Source organism: Pleurodeles waltl, chromosome 8 (assembly GCF_031143425.1).
Source record: "Pleurodeles waltl isolate 20211129_DDA chromosome 8, aPleWal1.hap1.20221129, whole genome shotgun sequence".
NCBI lineage: Eukaryota > Metazoa > Chordata > Amphibia > Caudata > Salamandridae > Pleurodeles > Pleurodeles waltl.
In genome coordinates, this window is record NC_090447.1 from 81,364,284 (window position 1) to 81,388,119 (window position 23,836).

Here is a 23,836-nt window from a genome sequence, read left to right on the forward strand (position 1 = left end):
CATACCCCGACTGTCCCTTAACTAACCCCCCCCCCCACATGCTGTATCCTCCTTTTAACGTCCAGTGGCCCAACAGTACACCCTTTATATTCCTCTACGCATCTAACTTAAAGTGCATGACCTGGGCACAAAATGCATTTATAGAATAGCCCTGATTTAATTTGCTGCATTGTTGGTATTTTAAAATAACGTGTGATTGCAAAGACATGCAGGTGTGACCATTTATTTCAGAGCAGTGACATGTAAGAACGCGGACTGGTAATCTGCCGCAGAAGCTGTGGTAATGGCTTGTTTTTGCCCAAGCCACCGCACACTCCCTTCATCCGCATGTTTTTGCTTTCTGTCCCCGCCTCAGACCACCAGCGGATTACCCCTGGGTTTAAAAAGTCAAGGCGTTGCAACACCTTCCTTCCAAAACTCGTAATAAGGGTAACACACGCCACAGCTCTTGCTTATAGCACACCTTTTGGGAGTAACGCAAAACAAATCCATCCAAGTCAATATAAAAATGTACTGCATTCACATTTTCGATCAAACACACGAAAAGGTATAAAGTGCCAACGCAGTCATTTCACGAATTAAACTCATCATGTTCAACTCTGTGTCTTTTTTGTTTTACTGGGTATACCTATTTAGGTTACCAGTGCTTAATTTGTACATTAAGATGTGACGGTGCCCAAACCTAAACTCCTAAATGCGCGGACGCTGCAATTAAATGTGCGAGCACGGAATACGGAGGAGCGTAATCCTGAAGCCATCTCGGGCCTCTTTAATCCGTTTACAGACACTCCCTGCCCCTTCAGCTCACTTTTGCAGCTTTCTCCTTGTGTGTCGCTTTTTTCGATTTTCTTTTCCTCGTTCTTTCCCATATGTGTGTGTTTTGCTCGCAGTAAATGCTTGAGGCAGAAAAATAAGTGCTGGCCTTCAAAAATAAGTGTGCCGGTTCAAATTAAACACTGGGCAAGACTCTTAAGTACGTTTTTGCAGGTAGCGGCTTGACTGCCTGCCCACACAACATGTGCTATCCAGTTTACACTAAGGAATATTAAAAAAAAAAAAAACTCTTGGTTCCATCCTTACGCAGGTTTGGCCTAAATCCCGTGTAAAGTGGTAATTGCAATGTACTTTAACGGTGACAGCGGTGACACTCCTCTTAAGTGTTCTTTTTAGCTGATGAACACACCAACTTAAACTGGAGCACTATTAAGGTACACTTCAAGAATCACATAAGAGCAAACACGGTTAAACTTTTTATACATAATTATTTTTTTCTTGGTCTATTGCTCCTTTTTATATTCAAATTAGGGGCCTGATTTATAAACATGTTTGTGTTACTAGGTGCACCAAAACATCAATGAGTCTGAATACATTCGGCACCTTATTCACATAATCTAAACTGGTTGAATTTTACTCCGGTAGATTGCATTTACGAATACGGAGGCCCCACCGCTGGGGTGGATTTCCCTAGTGTACAGACGCAGGAGCAGGATGAGAATGTTGGCGTGTCAGTGGGGTTCGCCAGGGAACACATATGGCCTTAAAAGTGTGATTGTCTTCACAGAGAGTTTGAAGGTAGTTTTTCACCCCGCCCCCTCACATCCCCCCCACATATTTTACTCGTGTGAATGGCACAAGTAAGTGCCATTTCTGGAGGAAGTCAGGAGGAAAACACTCATGTTTAATGTCGATGACCGCGAAATACTTTTCAAGGGAGAAATCGAAAACAATGTGACACTTCCTCATTTGTACAAGTAGAATCTACCTTGTACCTACCTAGTAGAAAATCTGCTCGCATGCATTTTGTGCATTGAGCTGGTGTAGAAACTACAACTGTCATATGCTACCAGGACTATTTTTCATTTACTTTGATCGATTCCAAACGTAGGGGGATCCAATATGAGTACATTGCTGACTGATACATATTTCGGTTTGTGATTTGGCCCCATGGTTTCTTTCTGACTATCCATCGCTCTTTGTGTACACATGGGTCTGTCTGCCTATTTGTGTGTGATTATCTATTCACAATAATAGGGCAGGACCCATTTCCTAAAAAAAAAAAAAAGCACTGCAGTCCTATTGGCTTTGCCAATGATTTTTATTTATTTCCTGATGTGAGTTTGTGAACTTTGACACTGTGGAAAATCTGCTCGTCAGGTGTTAAGATACATGTACAAGTTCATATGTTACACCTTTCTTCATATGGAAATTAGTTTCTTGTGTGAAGACTTCCCGTTCCTCCTTGCGTCATCAAAATTGTGGCTATTCGAAGACCTTTATTGCAGTTTCTGCAGGAGACCTGTCTGTATTTGCACAGGCTCAAGGGAAAACGTGTGGATGTGTGTAAAAGCATTGCAAAAGTTTGTGAGTAACAGCAAAGTTATGGCTATGGACATTCATACAGTCTGCATCACTCCTTCATTTGATGTTTTCTGGGAACATCCAATTGTGCATACCAGTGGTTGTTTGCAAGCATAAAAACATGCACAGTTTGCAGATTTTCAGATTTGCACAGGAACTAATCTGCAGATCTTAATTTTGCAAATCTGAATCTAGATTTTTTTAAATCCATGATGTGCATGCAAAAGTGAAATTGGGCCCATGATTTTTATAGAAACCATTAGTGACTCCCATAAAGAATGATTCATGCATTTTATTCAGGATTATTTTTAAATCATTCACGTCTCCCTTAAAGAATGACTCACGGATTTCACTCTGTCATTATTGTTTATCATCCGGATATCCTTAATCATTTCCTGACAATAAATGTTGCAAATATTATGACATTTCACTTGATCCAATATCATAAAGTAATTATTATTTCTAGTACTACAATTTGCCTTACAAACTTTTAATTTTCTGTTGCAAACCCAAGCTGCGAACTGAACTCTGCTACACAGGTAGTGCTGCCTCGACCCACTATGTAACTGAAGTTCCACAGACTTGCAAGACCAGGTCAGTAGCCAAAACTGAAAGTTCAGGCTCTAAACACTAGAAGAGTTACGACCTTAATATGTGGCACTTCTGCCAAAAAGTGCCTGTTGTCTTGTCCACCGTATTAAGAGTGCATTGATGTCAATGGCAATCTAAAAATGGCAGATGGACGTCCACCACTTTTTGGTTGCTGTCCCACTCCCCCAGACTTTATTTAAGGCTCTTAGTCATGAGGCGTATTAGACACAGCAGTTGTCATGGGTTTTTGTTCTCTAAATAAGGGCCACTTAACCATAGTGAATTATAGGCCTTATCCTGTTGCGTAGGCTCTCATTATCCTAATGAGACTACTGGATTCGGGCGGCAGGATCACTTGCACTGTGGGGGACTGAGTCTGAACCCATTACAGGTGACACCTGCCAGCCTAATCCGGGTTTTGCTCCGGCTAACTAGCAGTGCCTCATCTCCACCCAAGAGTAGGGATGATTGGGCAACCGAGCACATGACACAATTGACTCCTCAGAGAAATTGTGGTCACTCAGATCTCATCCGTTTCTCTCAGTTACATTAGTCTCACATATGCAAGGCCAATCAGAGGCAGAACATAGTTCAATAAGGTTTTATTGAATTAACTGCATCTTAGATAATAAAGCATTTAATGCAATAACTAGGACGCTGAAGCATGACAAGATTAAAATTGTGCCAAGGAGAGTAAAGCATAAAAATAACGCTACCATATTGTCACTTCGATCGTTAAGAATAGTCCTATCTAGGCTATGTTAGAGCACAGCATGTTAAGCTCTAATTCTGCCCTTCAGGTTCCCCCTGGGAAGACATCATCCCTCATACCTGAGCAAGAGGCCTCTAGTCTACATAAGCAGCTGCAGCGAAGCAATCCGCAGACAGTCGTGGTCATCTGGCTGGAATCACCCTCTAATGTACATGGGTCAAAGTAGTGTTTCTATAATAAAACAGCAGTTGTTCCAAGAAAGGATCCCCACGTAAGAGTGTGTATGTTTCTATGAACATAAGAGACAAAGCGTACCACTTTTGCCGGCGACCTATGTTACTGCAGCCTTGAGAAAAGCACAGAGTGAAAGAAATGTCTTGTTTAAGAACGCAGTGCTGGCCTAGGCAAAGAACATCTAGATAGAGAAAATAAAACAAGACTGCAAATGTGGCTATTGTTAAAATAACAAACCAAAGCTGAGTAAAATATGTCTAGGTTAAAGTGCACAGCAGAAGGCCTAGTTTGCTAAAATAACTTGTATGAAGCTATAACTAAAATGGCTACACAACAATCCTACTCGCCACATCATGCAACAAACATTGTGGTCTTGCAGGTTGTCTGGGTGTGGTTTGTTGATGGCACAGTGGTCTATGGTGAGTGCCTTAAATTAAGGCCTCCTGCTGATGAGGAGCTGCTCTAATGCTTATAGAGAACACTGGACGTGGTCAAAACCACATTTGCTGTTTTAATTAGTAGTTACTGTTTTTTTCTGAGGAAGGGACGACTGGGGATACTCAGAAGGTAGTTCCCAATAAACATCAAACAAAGATGGCCTGGTACTGGCTCACTTTTTTAAGTAAAGTGAAACTTAATCTTCTAGAATGCACCTTGAAGACTGCTGTTCAAGTTCTCAAGCCCCTACATCTGGATTTTAGTAACACCATGCTTAATGGATTCCAAGACTGTACACTGGCAGCCCTTAAGTGTATCCTACACGCTACAGCAGGTCTCATTGAGGGGCTTGAGAAGTATAATCACATCAATCCTATCCTAATCCAACTCCATTGGCTCCTGTGACTGGCCTGCACCATCTTCAAAACCAGCTGCACCGTTTACCAAGCCATTGTGACCAGCACAACCAATTATCTTGCACACAAGTCACCACCTATGGTTACTCTTGTTCCCCCACCCAACAACCAGACCACCATCAGACTGGAGACCAAATTATATGAGAAAAATTAAAAAAAAAAAAAACAATGCATTAGGCCTTTTCCACCTAGTTGTCTGTGATCTGAAACAACATCCCTATAAACAAGGACCGTCCCAATGCTGCTTCAGTTTAGGAAAGAGTTGAACACACCTCGAACACTACCTTACAATTTAGTAGCACTCCACTAACCAGATACCTCTCTATTTGTTGACTGTATGCCTTCATTTGAGCCTGTACAGTGCTCTACTGTCTTTTTGGTTACAGCTGTTCTATGAAAATATCATGTACATAATGCATACATTAACAAGGTGAGAGATTACCAGAGCCCCAATAAGGAGGGTCTGAGCATTCATCAAGGGATACAAGGCCATGTTTTGCCAAGCTTGACTTAGTAATTAGATTGCTGGGTAATATATTAATTTGTGGCTGAAGAATAACTTCTCATCAAAAATGACTTCAGTGTTCTTTTTATAAGAGGTGTGGTTGTGTTTGTCCAACACATGGAGGCCACTCAAATGGTAGAACCCTGGGACTGATTGACAGATATTCAGGATTTCAGATTTGAACTCCCCAAAACAATTTTTTATGGAAATCTTTAACGCAGGTGGTAATGTTGTTGAAACTGCTCTTGGACTGCTACTTGGCCATTCAGGTTTTCTGGCCTATGAAAGTTGTGTTTTAGTTGTCTACACTTAAAATTGCATGATATTGGAATCATATGAGCAAGTGAAGAAAGTTAAAAATGAAGCAGGTTGGGGGAGGATGAGAACCCGTGGAGCTTCTCACTGCAGTGTTCAAGGTTTAGACAAATGTTCAGAGTTTGTTGAGTTCATTTTTTGTAGAAGCTATTTCAAGGTGAGGCTCACTATTCAAAAGTAAGTGCCCAATCTAGTAAGTAGAATGCTGTGATCTATGGTGTCAAAGTTGCTGGTAAGTTAAAGTGTACAGACATAACTGTCTTGCCGTTGCCTTGTGTGTTAGGATTTCTTGTCATTGGGCTAATAGGTATGATTTAGTTCCATGTAGGGGGCAGACAGGTTCAGTGTGATCTCCGGAGGGGTATTTGTCTCAGTATTTTTGATGTTTCCCACCTGCCAGTCATTTGAGTATTTGGAACTGAAGGGTTAGTAGAGATGGGGGCTATATAGTTGGACAGGATAAAAGGGTCTGATTTGTTTTTTTTTTTAGAAAGATTGTAATTAGTGAATGCTAAAGGAGTGATCAGAAATATACTTGGATGTAAAAGGCTTCTATGATGGAAACGATTGTTTAAAAGGGCAGGAGCTGTTGCACTAGTTTTACTCATGGACACTTTTTAACCAGCGCCATGGTGGCTGCTCGAGCAGGAGGTGTCAGCCTCTTAAAGTTGTGAGAGTTGCCTGAAAAATAAACTCTGGTTAAAATTAAAGTTCCCAAATGTTTCATTGGCATGGTTGAATGAGGGTTTAACAAGCAAACAAGCATTTGTCAAAGTAAAAAGTGGATAAAAGGGTCAGACTGAGAAACCTCAGAGCACTGAACGGGGAGCTGGGCCCTACTTGCTTTTTCTACTCTTCAGAGACAGTGCTTAGAGGTGCAGATTGTTTTTCTGGGGGTTTCTGATGCCTGCCCACCCCCTTTCTTGCTTCATCATTGCTTTGAAAAATCATAGAGGCAAACACCCCACAGCTGAATTATTTGTGGACTAGAAGTTCTATTGTGTTTATGTTTTATATTTGGTTCTAATATGGAATTTTAAAGGCTGCTGCTTTGAAGTGGTGAATAAAAGGGTTGATGCATAATGCTCGCCTCCTGTCTTGCCATAAAATTCAGAGGCAAGCGCCCCACAGCTGAATTATTTGCGCTGATCTTACTGCTTCATCTATTTAGGTCTTGCAGAAATTCGGAGGTAGCAGTATACCAGAGATTATATCATGGAAAAAATACTTTAAAAGGAACTTTGGGTCCCTCCTGTAGTCATTAGTTGCTCTGGCCTACCCCAGTGGACCCATCTAAGCTTCTGCTTGTTGTAAGTGGCTTTCACATTTTGGGTCTGCCCTAGAAGTACCTCTGCTTTTCGCCATGCTGCTGGTTGGGTGGTAGCTGGATCATTTCGCCTGTAGTAAGAGGCGCAGGCAGCCTGCGAGGGTCTTGGGTCACGACTTGTGCCACAAGCAAGCTAGCCTCTTACTGAAGGAAGCTAGCCAGGAAAGCCAGAAGTGGGGGAGGCGAACTCACCCAGTGTGCCCGCAGTGCTGCCCCTGCTGCTCCTGCTGGATGGGAGAGCAGACTCAAGGCACTATGGTGCAGGGAAACACTAGACATGGCTGCTGGCCAAGGGAGTCCTGCAGGAGTGCTTTAATTCAGTGCTCTGCGGCTTATTTAGCACATGATATTTTGAGCATCAACTGGTGATATGGCCAATCAATCAAAAAATGTATGCAGCGCAGTACTCACCCGTTAGGGTCTCAAGGCGCTGAAAGGGGGGGGGGGGGGGGGGGAAGGGTTGCCGTTTACTGCTCAAAAAGCCATGTCTTGAGGTGCCCGCGCTATCTATCCTATGAGAGTATTATTAATTTATTGGATAGGAAACGCTGTTTGTAACACGGATATAGATGGCAGTAAAGCATTTACCATGGAGGGCACTTTTACGGCCACTTGAATCCCACAGACTGATTGTATCCAGTAAGCAGGATTTCCCTCTTCTGTACTGAGGGGTATATTACCCTTGGCTTTGTTACTCGGTTGCCACCGGCTGGAAGAGCGCCCTCTGAAGTGATGCCAGGCCTGCTTGGTTTCACTGTACTCTCAATTTCTACAGGTCTGTTTTGCTGCGTTTTTCACAAGGTCGGTGTCCTCCCAGGTCTTTGAAGTACGACCCGTGTGACATCATTCAAATATCTTCTTCTAATACATTACGGACTAAAGTCCTTTCCATTTTCGAACTCTGTGATGACTAATTTATGGTTTTTTTTTTGGTTCACATGGCTAATTTTTTTGGAGAATTGGAGAGTGCATTAACTTAATTTTGTGTTGTAAATGTTAATCCTAATTTTTAACTTTTTTTTATCGCCCCTGCCCAGTATCACAGTCATTCGGGGCTCACATAGTATACCCTCCTCTTGCAAGGATTGGCAATTCCGGGCCGGGGAAAAACGGGGATTATTTCTGGACACAAGTAGTTAAGGCCCAGGTTATGCCCAATCACAGAAAAAGGAGCAAAAAAAAAAAAAAAACCCGAATGTTCTTTACGCATCTGGGAGCATTCCCAAGCAGTGCTTAATTTGTGCTTGTTGTTTCCGGTGAGCACCGTCACTTGTTTTTGAGGGCCGGCGCTTATTCTTCTGCCTCAAGCATTTGCTGCGAGCAAAAGACACATATGGGAAAGACGGAGGAAGAGAAAAACGAAAAAGCGTCAGGATGGGAGAAAGCAGAAAACTGCAGGAGTGAGCTGAAGGGGCAGGGAGGTGCTTTAAATGGATTGAAGAGGCCCAAGAGGGCTTCAGGATTTCGCCGCCTCAGTATTCCGTGTTCGCACATTTAATTGCAGCAGCCTCGCGTTTAAGAGGAAGGCTTTGGGCACCGGCACGTTTTTATTTACAAATTAAGCAGTGTTGCCAAGTGAAATGCTTCCTTGCCCGGAGCGCAGAACATCATTATACCGTTTCTGCTTGCTTGCTGCTAACGCGTCCAGCCCTTATAAATTACCTGTACCTGGACACGTTGGAGGTCGGTGAATCTTTTAACCGAGTCGGGCTCTCCTCATCCTAAAATAGTCGAGTCACTCAGATCAATAATCAATAACTACTGTAATCGGTAATCAATACCCAATTAATAGGTCAATATAGCACATCAGAAATCAATAACAGTTTGTGTTTCGGCGCACCATGACCTTTCAGTCATGAATAACCACACCAGTTTATTAAAAGTTAGTGAATTTATTTCCCTATATTAACAAAGCTAGCACGATATATATATGTCTCAACACCAATTGATATATGTATATGAACATTACTAGCTGTCCATAACGGTGGAAGAAACGCAATCTACGCAAAATCTGGATGATGATACACTCTGTTATAGCAATGCAAATCACCAATGTGACTAACTGTATTTGACTAATTGCATACATTCGGTCAGCATAACAAGATTTCAATTCTTCATGATACATTGAATGAATACCTCGACTAACCTCTAATTAGCATTGGCATGTGGGGCTTCATGCGAAACGAATTTAGTCACACAAATTTGGAAAACTTCTAGCTAGGGCTCTGTCAAAATAGCAGTTGGTACCTAAAAGGAAAAACACAATGCATAATACATTTATCCTTTCATATTTACCAAATACAATCAGCATTCAAGAAAAGTCTTCGTCCTTCAGGTACCGGTTGATCAGCATGGGGCAAGTTTAGAAGGGGCAAAGTTAAGGGCAAGTTTCCTTGCAGCGGCAAGGAGAATGGGGCAAAGTTACTGCATAGGCAAGACTGGGCAAATCAAAGTTAAAGTCTCTAGGGTGAGAATTCTTAAGTCTCTTTCTCTCGAATAGAGAAAAGGGTATCAGGGTGTCGTCCAAAATGGAGTCTGGCATCAGGCTTCAAACTGGCATCGAGGAAAATGGCTGACTTCTCTTTGTCCGGTGAGTTTAAGTAAGAAACATTCCAAATTCTGCAGGGTCTTCCATTGGAGGGTTCATAGGTTGGCTTCAAATTGTCCAATGAAAAATTGTCTTTTACTAGAACTTATTTGTGCATACATTAGCCTTGGAGCCTTGGAACACAAATTGTCTCATGGTTTGCCAATTATTTTACTATCTGTACCTTCATTGTCCACACCTGCAGAGACTGACCTTGTATCAAAGGGGATGTAACCGGCCTAGCACGAAACCTTGGAGATAAGTGTACCAGCCAGTTTCTACTGGAAAAATACAACTTCAAGCAAGAATATATGTTTCATTAGTTCAAGGAAAAAAAAGAATCACGCAGTTAGAATTTGAAGCCAAGCAACTAGGCCAAAGCCTATACTAAATTTAAGCTAAGCAAAACAGTTTTCAAACAAGAAATCATGGCATACATTTGCGATTATGACGGATTACTACATTTTCAATACTTCATGATTAATAAAGCTCGTTTACAATGATGGCGAACTACCCCGAGGGCACATTTTCCCTCGTATATTATTTCTTTTACTAACATCACTCTATATTATTAGTTTGATTATGCAATATGTATGAATATATGTAGGACCCTCTTTTTCTGCGTCATCAATCCCTCCTCTGATGACTAATTATGTAATCACATCAAGTCTACCCACAAATTTTATTCCATTAAAATTCTGTATAGTAATTTGGCACTTCGGTCAATTCCCTTTTTTCTTTTAGTCCCTTTTGATTTTTCTCTATAAATTTCCACCATTTTGTTTTCTATCTTCTCCTCTCTCTTTCTTTTGTTCCTTGCTTTTATTATTTTAATAACTTTCCATATTCCCCAAGGACCTAATAAACAAATTAATACTATTAATATTCCCTTTACTATCTTTAATAACAATCCGTTCCAAACGTTGCTGAGCCAATTTCCCACAGAAGCAAATCCCTTTCCAACCTTCTCCCAAACTCCGGGCTCTTTCAATTCCTTCAAATCTACGCTTTCTTTGGTTAAGTTCGTAAGCATTGTTCTAATTTTTCCACTACTGTCTGGTATATAAGTACAGCAGTGACGTGTACCAAGCATTTTGCAAACGCCACCATCCTTTGCTAAAAGAATGTCTAAGGCAAGCCGATTTTGAAGTCATAGCTCTTTCTGCAGCAAGTTCAGCATCCATCAGGATTATAGCTCCTGAAAACTTTGTCAGCATGTTATCCACAATAGTAGACAACTTTCGTATTTTGATTGCATTCAATATGACTCCTACTGAAGGAATCAATGCTCCAAATATGTCTCCTACCACACCAGAAGCTGTCTCCCTTTTCTGAACACGATGTGATTCAGACAGCTTTGGAAATTTCTTTAAGTCATCTAGTTGGTAAACTTTTGGGAACACTATTCCCAAATAACACCTCCCATACCATCCTTTAGGAAGACGATAATAGGCGTTGAGTCCACAAATATAATATACTCCAGGAATAACTGGATCTTGTCCATTCAGCATGAACTTCCACTTAGATTGAAATGCGTACGTATGTTTGCATTCACTCGTTCCCACAAAAACTGTGTCATAATATGATTGAAATCTATGTATACAAAATCTGCCTACATGCAATGTATCTAAAGCTATTTTCCCTTGTGTTTTTATTGCAGCAAAAGCATAATTATCCACAGACGTCCTTTCATGTAATTCCCTCTCTAATTTCTCCTTCATTTCATTCTTCCTATCATCAGTGCGATCTAAAAATTCTATTTCTACTGGTGAAAGCAAGCATGTAAGGTTCTCTCTATGTGCGTGAGCTGTATGAAAAGGTGACATTGGTTCAAAGAATTCCCTCATTAATTTGGCATACCAATCTCTAGCTATTTTACTCAAATGCCCTATTATGGGGACATATGCAAAAGTAACATCATAATTAGTGTAGAAATAATGAATATCCTTTTGACCATAAAATCTGGAAGCTATAATACTACATGTAATTCCATATGTAAGAGGCATGCTGTGATATGTTACCCCTTCCACTACTAAGGTAGGTATTTGCGTACACACATAACAATCTTTCGCATCCATGGTCTCAACATACTCACTCAGCAAGCGATAGAAAACGTTAGATGAAAGTTCCTTTTTATCATGCAAGTGTCTCTCGTCTTGTTCGAGTCTTTTCAGAGCGGTTAATTCAGTAACAATAGTAGGTTTAGAAGTAGTAGCATCATTCGTCTCTTTCTCATTCTTCCCATGCATTCCAAGAACTATTACTACGATGATTAGTACGCATGCAATTAATAAACCTATACACATGTATTTACAATACTTCATTTTACGCCCCTGTGTAGTGTAACTAGTCATGATCTGTATAGAATCAAAAAGTTGAAGGCACTCTATCAAAGCGGTTTCGCAGATATTTACAAAGCTGAACGAGTTCAATGTTCACACAGTTTTCTTTAGCAGCTTAGTCTCTTATCGGTTAGCAGCGTTGTCTCAAAATCGGTTTTAAAGTCAATCAGGTTAACAATGTCTTAGCCGGTTGAAAAGTCAATCAGGTGACCAATGTCTTCAATCAACAGAGTCCATAGAACTTTTGTTTCCAAAGTGTAGTTCTGCTTCTTCGTTCTCGAGACTGAGGGATACGAATTCGTCTGACCAGTCGTTATTGGCTATGTATGCCCACTCCGGACCGGAATACCTTCTGCTCGGTATCCTTTTTCTTTTCAATTTTGCATCTCTCTTTGATTCTTTCTCACTGGTACTTTCCTCTTTGGCCAAGTCCCTTTCTTCACTTGGTGTTGGTACTACGACAGACACTTCCTTCCTTTTCTCTTTCACTCTTGGCCCTTCACTGTCGTTCAACGCTTCTCTAGTTCTTAATTTTACTGGCGATATGCTTGGTCTTCTTTTCGCACTGGGTCCACTTGATGGACCTGCAATCTCTTCTGAAGGATTTTGAGCAGTTTTGTTCTGTTCTGCCTTGTCCCCTCCTTCTGGGGAGTCAATCAGGTTTTCCTTTTCTTTTTCTGTATCGTCTGCTTCTGGGAAAGCCCTCCTCTGATCAGGCTCTCCTGCTTCTTCACCTGTTTCGAGCCCTTGGTCACCGTTACTTTCTTCAGGCTCTTTGTCACTTTCAGCTGCTTCAGGCTCTTTGTTACCTTCAGCTGCTTCGTCGCTTTCTGAGGCTCCTCCTTGGTCTTCCCCAAGGGAATCAGTTGCTTCGTCCTCAGAGAATATTTCTCCCTCCTCTATTTCTGCCTGTTCGCTTTCAGTTCTTTTTCGCTCTGTCTCAGCGCTTGGCACTTTGTTATCAGGTACTGGTAACTTCAGCGCTTCAACTTCCTCGTCTGTGGGACACAATACCCTCTTTGTGTGACTGGCGTGAATCCAATTGGGAACTCCCACACACTTCACAGCGGTGGTAGTCGTCAGAATCACTTGGAAAGGTCCTTTCCAACGGGGTTCCAAACACGACTTCCTCACATGCTTCTTTATCACGACCCAGTCACCTGCTTTCAGGGTGTGTCCTGGACATTGGATCGGTGGCAAGGTGGTTGCCTCCACCTGGTGAGAGAAAGAGCGAACCACATCAGCTAGACCTTTGCAGTAGTCTAACACCATATCATCTGTAATATTCAAAAGTGCATTTGCAGGAACTACTGGAAGTCTCATAGCTCTGCCCATGAGAATCTCGTGTGGAGACAGTCCAGTCTTTCGGTCAGGGGTGTTTCTCATTGACATTAACACCAAAGGCAATGCGTCGGGCCATTTCAAGTTTGTTGATGCGCATATTTTCGCCATTCTTGATTTCAATGTGCCATTCATTTGCTCCACTAGACCTGATGCTTCAGGGCGGTAGCTACAATGCAGCTTTTGCTCAATGTTCAGTGCTGCACAAAGCAATTTTATTACTTCATTATTGAAGTGACTTCCCCTATCTGATTCTAAAGAGATCGGGAATCCAAAACGTGGTATTAGCTCTCTCAAGAGTAGTTTTGCAACTGTGAGACTATCATTTCTGCGTGTAGGGTATGCTTCAATCCAGTGACTAAAAATGCACACAATCACCAACACATACTTCAAGCCTCCATGCACAGGCATCTCAATGAAGTCCATTTGCATCCTGCTGAATGGACCCCCTGCTCTTCCAATGTGGCTCAAATTTACTACGGTTCCCTTCCCTGCGTTCATCTGTTGGCAAATGACACAACGGTGGCAAACTGCTTCAGCAACTTGACGGAATTTGGGGTTAAACCAATCAGTTTTAAACAACCTAATCATGGCATCCCTCCCAAGATGAGCTTGTCCATGGTAAAATCTAGCTATCTGTGTCAAAAGGCTATCTGGAAGAACGAATTTCCCTTCACTTGAAACCCATAATTCATCTAGTCTCTTTACACATTGTGATTTGGTCCACAAGAGTTTCTCATCCTCACTGACATCCTCACTGACATCATTCTGCTTCGTCCATTGTATCTATAACCTTTAGAGCAAATATTTCGCTTTGTTCAAGTTCTGGTTCACTTATCAAATTCCATTCATCCCTGAGCAATATACAGTTCAATGCGCAAAACCTTGCGACTTGATCCGCATATCCATTTCCCAGGGAAACATAGTCTTGTCCCTTCGAGTGTGCACTGCATTTCACCACTGCTACTTCCCCTGGTAACTGAATGGCATGTAACAATTCTCTTATTCTTTCACCATTTTTCACTGGTGATCCTGAAGAGGTCATGAAGCCTCTCTGTGACCACAATTGTCCAAAATCATGCACTATTCCAAATCCGTATTGGCTGTCAGTGTAAATAGTAACTTTCATCAATGCAGAAAGTTGGCAAGCTCTAGTAAGGGCTACCAATTCTGCTACCTGTGCTGAGTAAACCCCTTGAAGCCAAGAGGCTTCCAGAACACCTGTTACAGTACATACAGCGTACCCTGCTTTCAATACACCCAGTGCATCTCTTAAACATGAACCATCAACAAAAATGATTTGATCATTGTCTTCCAATCGGGTGTCTTTGATATCAGGCCTTGGTTTGGTGCAAAATTCAGTCACCTGAAGACAGTCGTGCTCGATGTCTTCAGCGTTCTCAATTTCAGCATTTTCACTGGGAAACAAGGTTGCTGGATTCAACGTAGTGCACCTTTTCAGCTGCACATTAGGTGATCCCAGAATTATTGTTTCGTACCTTGTGAGTCTAGCACCAGTCATGTGCTGTGTTCGGGAACGTGTCAAAAGTATCTCGACTGAGTGAGGGACCATGATTGTTAAAGGGTGTCCCATCACTATTCCTTCACTCTGAGTGAGGCTGATACCAGCTACGGCGCGCAAGCACCCTGGCAGTGCTGCTGCGACCGGATTCAAAGTAGCTGAAAACTATGCTACTGGTCTGTTTACGCCACCATGGGCTTGGGTCAAGACAGACAAGGAACATGCATCACGTTCATGACAAAACAATGTGAAAGGTTTTGTGTAGTCAGGCATACCTAAAGCTGGAGCCCTGCACATGCATTCCTTCAATTCAATAAAAGCATCCATCTCCTCTCCTTTCAGTTCAATTTCATCCAATGCATCCTTCTGGGTCAGTTTCAGTAAAGGTTTTGCTAGAGTTGAGAAGTTGGGAATCCATTGGCGACAATAACTCACCATTCCCAAAAACTTCCTCACCTCCCTCCTCGTCTTTGGGGGACTCATTTGAAGTACACTTGTTATTCTTTCTTTCATTATTCTCCGTGACCCTTTCTCTATTTGGTGACCCAAATACTTCACTTTCTTCCGGCAGAATTGTAATTTTGAAGGAGACACCTTGTGTCCATTTCTTCCCAAATGGTTCAATAGGGCAATGGTGTCAGCTGTGCAGTCACTTTCTGTCCTGGATGCAATCAGTAAGTCATCAATGTACTGTACCAGGGTTGACTCGAATGGTAATTCCAACGCTTCCAAATCTTTCTTTAGAATCTGATTGAAAATTGACGGTGACTCCGAAAACCCTTGAGGAATTCGACACCAACTGTAAACTCTGTCTAAGAATTTGAAACAAAAGAGAAATTGGCTGTCCTCATGAAGAGGCACCGAAAAGAATGCTTGTGACAAGTCGATGACCGAGAACCACTCGGCATCGCAAGGGACTTGAAACATTATCACAGCTGGATTTGGTACTACAGGGCAGCATTTAATTATTATGTCATTTATTTTCCTCAAGTCCTGCACAATTCGGACCTTTCCACTTGGCTTTATTAGTCCCATAATTGGTGAATTACATGGACTGCTTAACACTTCTTTCAGTACTCCCTGCTTTACAAACTCATCAATGAGTTGGGCGACTTTCATGAGGGTGTCTTGTGCCATATGGTACTGTGGGGTCTGGGGAAAGGTTACATTGGGTTTTACAGTCACTTTCACTGGTTCCACTCCTTTCACCAATCCTACCTCTTTTCCTGTCATATCCCACACTTCTTTTCCGACTGTTTCCTGTAACTCAGCTGGAATATCTGCTTCAGTGATCATCGGAAAAAGGGTAATCAGAGGATACTCTTCATCGACAGTCTCCATCTCATCCCCTTCTACACTGTCCTCCTCTTCCCCATCACTGCTCGTCTGAATTCTAATTCCATTGTTCGAACACATAATCGAACATCCCAATTTGCACAATAGGTCTCTCCCTAACAGTGATATCGGGCTCGAGTCACATACCACAAAATTATGTGACCCTTGATAGTTGCCAATTCTGACTTGTACTGGATCTGTGATTGGGTTTGTCAGGTACCTGTTTGCTACTCCCACTACTTGAACTGTTCTCTGTGAAAGTGGCAGATTTGGCACTTCAATGCTCCTAACAGTGGAACGTGTAGCTCCTGTGTCAACCAAGAATGAAACGCGATGACCCATAACTCTTCCCTCCACATACGGACCCTTTTGATCAACTTCCAAAGATGCTGCAAGCACACAATTTCCCTCCTCATCTGAACTTCCACTCTCCCATACATCGTTTATTCCGTTCTCGCTGTGTAGTGGGAATTGGTGTACTGTGTCATTTTGACTCATTCCCTGACCCGTGACCTGTTGAGGAAGCATTGCTTGCTGCTGATTCATTGGTGCTAAGGGTATTTGCATTTGCTGATTAGGTACCATGGGAAACTGCTGTTGCATTGGCTGCAATTGTGTCATTTGCACACAGGGCATTTGCACCTGCTGCGGTTGCATGGGTTGTAGACCCTGCATCTGGTTCATATTGTTTTGGAAATTTGGGTTCGGACCTCTCAGTTTCGGTCCTCTCATAGTTTGAAATGCATTGACATCATTGTTTTGCTGACCTACACCTTCCTGCACCATCATTGGGCACTCCCGTTTCCAATGCCCGACAATTCCGCACGTGTCACATGGCATCACCTTCTTCATTGCCTGTATACCATTTGGAATCATAACGGTATTCAAATCAGGACCATTATTCACAAAACCTCCTCGGCCTCTGCCTCTCATCTGTGGCTGAAACATAGCATTTCCCTGTTGCTGCTGCTGCGGCATCTGTTGTTGAAAACCTTGCAAACCTTGTAAACCTGTCTGAGCTGCTCTGAGCTGCATCACCATCACCTTTTCCTTCAATCTTTTCTGCTTTGTCTCAATCTCATCACTGCAGTATTTTGCATAATTCAACACTTCATCGATCGACTTTGACTGCCAACAAATCAAATGCGATTTAATTATCTGGCTAATTTCAGGTCTCAGCCCTTCCACAAACCTGAACACAAAATGAAGCATGTCCTTTGGCTCAATCGTTTCCGTGCAACTGTAATTTTTAAACGCTTTCAACAACCTCTCATAATATGCGTGTATAGATTCTTTAATCTCTTGGGCGGTCCTGTCAATCCTTTGCCAATCCACATTTTTCGACGCAACCTTGGTTTTCAAGTGCTCGATCACCTTGTGGTACAAATTCATTACCGTAGGTCAGTGGTTCCCAAAGTTTTTTGACCCGCGGCTCCCCTGACCTATTGGCCACTGGCCATGGCTCCCCATTATGTTACTTTTTTTTGGTTGGTGGGGGGATGTAAACCCGGCCTCTGGAGTAGTTCCTTTTTTCACTCTAAAACATAATTGGGATGGAGCCGATGAAGGTACCATATTCATAAATATAACAAAATTAAAATGTAACAATTGTTTAATTTAAAAAAACAAACTTTAATTTGTAAAGTCAGAAACAATACTCTTCAACACTTGGGTGTACATTTGGATTTTTTTAAAACAATAGACCCAAACTGGGCTAACATCACAGAGGAATTTTCTCAGTTGAGAAACGCGGATTGTTACCCATGCGCAGGAATGTGTTTGTTCAATAAAAAACATAAAGGTGTTTACACAGAACCTGTGGGAAAATATATGTAAGCAGTTTCCCCCTCAACCGGCAGGTTGCCCAAATGCTGAGCATTGGAATAACCAAGTTCATTAGGTAATAAATAACCATGCTATGTATATCATACAGAAATAAATTAAGTAGTTTAACATGAAATATTCAATCCCTCTCCAGTAGGTGGCGTCCGAGCCTATGAAATGCTGTCTATGGAACTAGCATAGTCCTCGATGAAAATGTCAAATTAGGGCTTTGGTATCTGTTTGTATATTTGAATTATGTGACTTTTGTGCAATTTAACGAACTCCAGTAACAAAGGAATGAACACAAAAATGATTCTTATATAAATTTACAGTTTTAAAATTTGATTTCCTATTAGGTCATAAGATTAATTGGCACCATCAGCACATAATTGTATCATAAAGTGCATCTTTTCACGGCGCCCCTGGCTGGCTTTAATGGCGCACCTGGAAGCCGCGGCGCACAGTTTGGGAACCTCTGCCGTAGGTGATGGCGCACCTGTGTCCCTATCTCTCTCTGGTTCACTCGTCGGCCAACCTACAGCCCTTTTACAATCTTCCCACAAATCAGCCGGAACCACAATCTCAAATAAGGTATTCAGGTCTTCCGAGAGACACTTCGCGAGTTTCACAAATCTATCTGTTTGTTGATACCACTCGATCGGTTTTTCTCTCAATTTGGGAAAGTCGTCCGTAAAGGATTGAATATCGCACCTGTGCCATGGTACATGCACAAGTTTTCCCCCTGCTGTCTCTCTCATTGGTAATATGGTTATCAGATCGTCATTCTGTTGTTTTTTCTCACTTCGTTCCAAAGTATTTTCCTTCTTTTTATCCTTTTTCTTGACCCACCTGCTTTCCCACTTGTCTAAACATCTCCAGACCTGTGCACTCTGCAGTATCTCTTTAAGGTGTGTTTTCATCCCTGCGGATCTCATGTGTTCAAAGTCTTTTGTGTCGAAGTCTAACCTGTAACTCCTACTCAGGTGTTTAGTCTTACCTATATCAATCTTGTGTCTGTCTGCAATTTCTTGTAACTTCTTATGTATGCTGCTCACTTCTCTTGTAATCCTAGGGCACATGTATCTTAGTTCTTCCTCCGTGTATGATTCTAATCTGTTCAAACCCATTGTTCCCTCAACCAGTTCATCTGCCTCCATACCCAACCTTATTTTATTCAGGTATTCTTCTCCCTTCTCGCTGGATACACTCTGTGGGGAGTTCAGGCTATTGAACCATTGTGTTAGCTGTTGCGCGTTCAGTCCCATCAGTGTAGCAGTTACATCAACTGCCACTGACGGTTTCTGTAATGTTTCAGTCTGTGAGGTTAATGGTACTAATAGTGGTGGATGTGACCTTACCACGGTTGACGGAGCACAAATTGGAATTGGGCTAAATTCCGACAAGGACCCAGATCCATTTGGCAGTGGCGCTATCGGAGTTGTCTCTGGAGTGGTTTCTATTCATCTTCTCCCTGTCCCATTCTGTATCATTAACCCTTGGTCGCTGGTGCTTGAATTTGCCTGTATATACAGTGGTACTGGTGGACCTACAGTGATAGGTAGGGATATTGCATCTGGATTCTGTCTGTTCCCCGAATTCTGTGGCATGTTAATCCCCACATTGTGGTTCATCATTGCTGGCATACCTAACTGGCTTTCTACTACTCGCACTTCTTGTGTCTGCTTTTGGGGCATCGAGAACTGTGTTGATTCAGCTTGAATCAATGTCGGTCTCTGATAGTTTTGTCCTCCCTGCTCCATTGAATCAGAAGTCATTCCCATGTTATGCTCATCACAACAGTGCCTTTGAACCTGTGGCTGATAGTTATCAGCAGGTTTTAATGCTGGCACGTCTGGGTACATCCTCTGGACCCGTGGTATTCGTGGTGAGAAAGGCATGTCAGAACTGTTCGGCCTCTGAGATCTTCTCAAATTTGGCGTTACATTACCCTGTATTGGTTCTGGAGGGGCAGTACTAATACTTGAGCCTTTTTCGCTTTCCACATATGGCGGTGGGCGATCATTCAGCAATTGTGTAATGAACTCCTCATCATCTGACTCGTCTCCCCTTTTCGAGTTTCTATTGCTCTCTCCCTCTCTGGACTGACTCCTGTTTGTCTTACAGGTGGCTTTCCTTCCTTCCGTCTCCGCTTCCTCGGCAATCGCTGGAAACAATTTAATTCCCTGCAATACATCTGATCTCCAAACCTTTTGTGTGCTGTCCCATCTAGCATCCGCTAGTGTCTTTTCTACTTTTCTTATTCTTGTCTCAAATTTCTTTTGTTGTTGGTTTCTAGCTATTAGCTCCCAAATTGCCAATGCCTCAAACTGTGCTGGCCTTGGGGGTACTTTCATGTCGTATAGCGCAAACCTCAGATTTTCTAAAACCCTTAGGTAAACGACCCGTGGATAGGGAACGCTACACTTCCATGTTTTTCTGTTAATTTGCACCATTGCTTTAGCCAAAGACATGGCGCTACACCCTTTTCTTCAATGACAATGTAAGCTGGCGTACCCTCAGGCGGTGTTTCTTCTCCTACATTTGCTTTAATGTAAACATCTCCCCTCATGGCATTCTTAAATGCTTTGAAAAATGTCATCTTTCCGTCTTTTGTTTTTCTGAAAAAATATGTAATCAATAAGTGACTTTAATTCCCGGAATACTCTTCGCTTGCCTTTCCCCTTCCAATTGCGCTTCACGGACTGCGTCCAATCCGTGCGCGACCCTTCTCACCAACCGACCTATCCCAGCGCGGCTCCTAGTGACGTCACACTCACACACTGTGGCTGACAAAGTCCTGCGGCTTGTCCTCTTTTCATTCGGCTTCACTCATAAACTAATTTCTGCAATATAACGCGAGCACTTAACCAAAAGAATAAAACAGATCTGTCGGTTTACTACAGGAAGGGTAACACAATCGCTTCAGAAACCTTAGGGATTTTTCACTAGCCTCGGCAGTTATTCCATCTTTCTCGGTTTCCCACTTTCGCAAGCAAAATTTGACCCGCAAACTTTACTCTCAACTGATCAATGAACTATTCTAGTGCACTTTAGAATTCGTCAAATCTCAAAGTCGAAATTTTCTTTCACTCTGCAACATTCATACCGACTTGTTGACCACGCCCGATCAACCTATTAAACCGACCAGATCACAACATCAAACAAGTGTCACATACACTTTTCAACATACTCCGGAGTCTCTTGACCTCGCAGGGCCCGTCTCAACATCAACAACCACGTGGACAATTTTTCTGCACAAAGCGCTACACACACGTGAAGTTCGACGACTTCCCTACTCTCACACCTTTGGAGTAACACTCCTCTAATATCTTTTAACCCCCCTAAAATCCTCACAAACTTCTCAATTAATCTGCGGCGATAAGCTATGCAAGCGCAAAAACCCTAACTTCACTCATACCGTCACTAGAAACGCCGAGACCATTCTCACACCTCCATGTCCTCCATTCGCAAGCTCCGAGATCCCGGGAAAGTCATTGGGGACTTAGGGCATCATCATCCCTCCAACTTCTTTTATCAAAGAAAATTCTAACTTGACTCTGTCTATTGTTCGGATGGGGTCCCAAAGGGCAAAACCATCAATCTCTGCTACCATCTACTGGTAACGCGTCCAGCCCTTATAAATTACCTGTACCTGGACACGTTGGAGGTCGGTGAATCTTTTAACCGAGTCGGGCTCTCCTCATCCTAAAATAGTCGAGTCACTCAGATCAATAATCAATAACTACTGTAATCGGTAATCAATACCCAATTAATAGGTCAATATAGCACATCAGAAATCAATAACAGTTTGTGTTTCGGCGCACCATGACCTTTCAGTCATGAATAACCACACCAGTTTATTAAAAGTTAGTGAATTTATTTCCCTATATTAACAAAGCTAGCACGATATATATATGTCTCAACACCAATTGATATATGTATATGAACATTACTAGCTGTCCATAACGGTGGAAGAAACGCAATCTACGCAAAATCTGGATGATGATACACTCTGTTATAGCAATGCAAATCACCAATGTGACTAACTGTATTTGACTAATTGCATACATTCGGTCAGCATAACAAGATTTCAATTCTTCATGATACATTGAATGAATACCTCGACTAACCTCTAATTAGCATTGGCATGTGGGGCTTCATGCGAAACGAATTTAATCACACAAATTTGGAAAACTTCTAGCTAGGGCTCTGTCAAAATAGCAGTTGGTACCTAAAAGGAAAAACACAATGCATAATACATTTATCCTTTCATATTTACCAAATACAATCAGCATTCAAGAAAAGTCTTCGTCCTTCAGGTACCGGTTGATCAGCATGGGGCAAGTTTCGAAGGGGCAAAGTTAAGGGCAAGTTTCCTTGCAGCGGCAAGGAGAATGGGGCAAAGTTACTGCATAGGCAAGACGGGGCAAATCAAAGTTAAAGTCTCTAGGGTGAGAATTCTTAAGTCTCTTTCTCTCGAATAGAGAAAAGGGTATCAGGGTGTCGTCCAAAATGGAGTCTGGCATCAGGCTTCAAACTGGCATCGAGGAAAATGGCTGACTTCTCTTTGTCCGGTGAGTTTAAGTAAGAAACATTCCAAATTCTGCAGGGTCTTCCATTGGAGGGTTCATAGGTTGGCTTCAAATTGTCCAATGAAAAATTGCCTTTTACTAGAACTTATTTGTGCATACATTAGCCTTGGAGCCTTGGAACACAAATTGTCTCATGGTTTGCCAATTATTTTACTATCTGTACCTTCATTGTCCACACCTGCAGAGACTGACCTTGTATCAAAGGGGATGTAACCGGCCCAGCACGAAACCTTGGAGATAAGTGTACCAGCCAGTTTCTACTGGAAAAATACAACTTCAAGCAAGAATATATGTTTCATTAGTTCAAGGAAAAAAAAGAATCATGCAGTTAGAATTTGAAGCCAAGCAACTAGGCCAAAGCCTATACTAAATTTAAGCTAAGCAAAACAGTTTTCAAACAAGAAATCATGGCATACATTTGCGATTATGACGGATTACTACATTTTCAATACTTCATGATTAATAAAGCTCGTTTACAATGATGGCGAACTACCCCGAGGGCACATTTTCCCTCGTATATTATTTCTTTTACTAACATCACTCTATATTATTAGTTTGATTATGCAATATGTATGAATATATGTAGGACCCTTTTTTTCTGCGTCATCATTGCCATGTGACAAGAAGTGAAAGTGACCGTGTGGTGCTCCTGACATGCCTGTGCCGCGTCATACCAGAAGTGCTCCCTTCCTGCATGGCGGCATTCCTTAGGCATAATTTCAGAGGTGCTTTTGACGCCCATACTGAACTGAAATATTAAATAAAAAGGGCCTGCGTTGGGAAATTCCAATGAACAAAACAAATCCAGTGGATTTCCCCTTTACAGTTTGTTATTCAAGCTATTTTTTGCTAATGTAGAGTTGAGCTTTTCCTGTTCAAAGTGTTTGTGTTTGGGTAAAAATGTTTCTTTACATTTAAGAAATCTTCACATGACTGGTTTTTGTCTTTTGTATTCACTGGAATTTAATTAAAATCGCAGGGGTCTCCACCCCCTCTCTTTATCTCTCCCCCTCTGTGAGGTGACACAGTATTTTGATCAATTTAACAGTATTTCATTTCCTTACATCATTATTATTTTTCAGTGTCTGACTAAATATACTCCAGTTTTTTTCAGGACATACAGGTTTATTTTAAAACACCAAATAATCAGTATGTATAGTAGATAGATATCTTTCGCCAATAATAATTTTGAGATTATTATCTTTCGACTACCACTAATAATGCACAGAGTGATTCTTTCACATTTAATTGGATTATCTGATAAAACACACATGAAGAGCTCAGCAAAATTCTCCATCAACAGGAAAATAGTTTTCCGTGGTCCAGCTGTATACCCCTGGCCACAACTAATTCCACCACAGCTAAATTGATTAAAATATATTGCCTGCAGTGCTTAC

At 41.9% G+C, this 23,836-nt stretch overlaps 1 protein-coding gene across 2 annotated transcripts in view; it reads left to right on the forward strand.

The window, feature by feature from the left end:
* ATG16L2 (autophagy related 16 like 2) overlaps positions 1–23,836 on the forward strand; it is a 288,242-nt gene that overhangs the window by 1,035 nt on the left and 263,371 nt on the right. The window lies entirely within an intron of this gene.